Here is a 2105-nt window from a genome sequence, read left to right on the forward strand (position 1 = left end):
GGATGCGCTGTTGGCTCGAGAGACCCTCGTAACTTGTATACAAATTGTCCTCTTCTCTCTCGTCCGCCTGTGAATCATCGTTCTGGTTGATCCAGCGTCATCTAGTTGGGGAAAAACATGGGCCTGGGATGACCACGTAATTCCCATTCGCTTTCCAGATTGGCCATGTAGCCAGCATGGTTGCTCTGATAGTGTAGTGGTGATCACACCCAACCGGTAATCAGGGTGACGTGGGCTCAAATCCCGCTCAGGGCATAAAAAGTTTTTCTCCCAATGAAAAATGTCATCCAGGGGTTGTCCGTCCTTGGTCCGGCCGGATCCTTTCAAACTTCATATATATATTATATATATATGGAAGAAAAAGACAAATAAACTACAAGTTCATCCCTACAAGCCTGTTTCGTGGTCGCCCACTCATATTATTATAATATATTAATGCGAGTATTGATAGTTTTCCAGTTGACGAAACCCGAATGGGCGAAACGTCCACCTGAATTAACGACCACAAACGAGAAAGGATCGCATCTTCTACTGTTTATTCAACCTATATATATATATATATATATATCCACTAAGCGACCCCCAAAAATCTCAAGCCTAGGTATTCGCTTGCAAGAGGTGGTCGCTTACGAAAGCTCGGCCCATAGTGGGGCAAAAAATTTTCTCATTAGCATTCAGTTACGTCAGACACCTGCCTCGTGCGTCAACGCCCATCTACTGAAACATAAGCAATAGACCGATTTCATAAATGCCACGATCTATTTATTTTCGTTTTGTGTTTAATCATCCTCGTTAGCCTCGTTAGCATGAGAAAAATTCAAATGAATGGTTGTGACAACCGTGAAAAAAGAAACAAAAGCAAAAAACGATAAACCTGCCAGCCAATAAAAATGTAGTATTGAACAATTGAATCTATTGGATGAACATGGGCCTTTAACCTTTTCAAAATATATTCAGAAATATGTAGCTCGCTGTTGATAATCTGCCTTTAAACGTAAACGGAACAAGCGTTTTGCTCTTGTTACACGTCAACCGCGATAATAAATGAAGTACTTCCGATTGAGAAATGTCCAGTTATAATTTTTCATGTATTACCCGGGATGCAATGATGTTACAACACCTCTTTATCCATTTAGCGCTCTATTACTGTTGCCCTGTAATGCAAGCGTCTCATTATTATTGAGAACGCAGGCGAGGTGGACGGGTACGGAAGGTTGAAATCAAAAGAAATTGGTAAACGCTTTGCTCCAAAAGTGGTCGCACTGGCTTGGCGGGAGATGGTCGTCTGTAAAAGATTCCAAATATAGTGCTGTAACTCGGAAACTTTTAGTATTTTGGAAAACTGGTGGTCGCAACCAGAGATCCGACTGTACTTAGAATTTTATCGTATGTTCCCTCAGACAAAATTCTTTTACGACGGGTTTGCTCCCAAAAATCATTGACTAGACATGAAATATAAGATTGTTCCATTGCACTACAAAGACAAAAATGAAATCCTGTCAAGGTTGCTTTCCGGTGTCCTCCGTTCTATCCATTATATTTCTCTGATTTGGACTGATTGGGATGACGTCTTCATCAGTTCATCAATGTCTTTTTGCTTTCTTGACCCCCTCCCATCTGCCTCCCACCCCCCCCCCCCCCCAACTGTCTACTCCTCTGAAATTATCCAGACACACACGAAAGTAAAGGACGAAACAAAGAGATCATGTTCTCTATACGACTCCTTGAAATCTCACGTCCGGCTTTTGGAACTGAGATAACGTTCGCTTTTTTATATTCTGTTATTAACGTTTTTCTATCAAAAGTCCGAAACATTTCTCAAGATTTAACTTAAATATGGCTGAAGTTTCACTAGTCTTCAACTGTGCGTTTTCAGGACCTATCGATAACGGATCCGTATGTAACATTTGGTAACCTTTGCATTTTGCCTTCATATATGGCCCGTTTGCCTTTTATTTTCTCTATTTTTAATTCTTTTCTTCGGAATAGGTGATTTTAAGTATTTCTGGTATATTTCAGTTTCAACCCAATGATTAAACCAGTGTGTCTTGGATGCGGTCATTCGGGATGCAAGGCCTGAATCCAAGAATTGATTTCCAATGCAA

This window comes from Montipora capricornis, chromosome 1 (genome assembly GCF_036669925.1).
Source record: "Montipora capricornis isolate CH-2021 chromosome 1, ASM3666992v2, whole genome shotgun sequence".
Classification (NCBI taxonomy): domain Eukaryota; kingdom Metazoa; phylum Cnidaria; class Anthozoa; order Scleractinia; family Acroporidae; genus Montipora; species Montipora capricornis.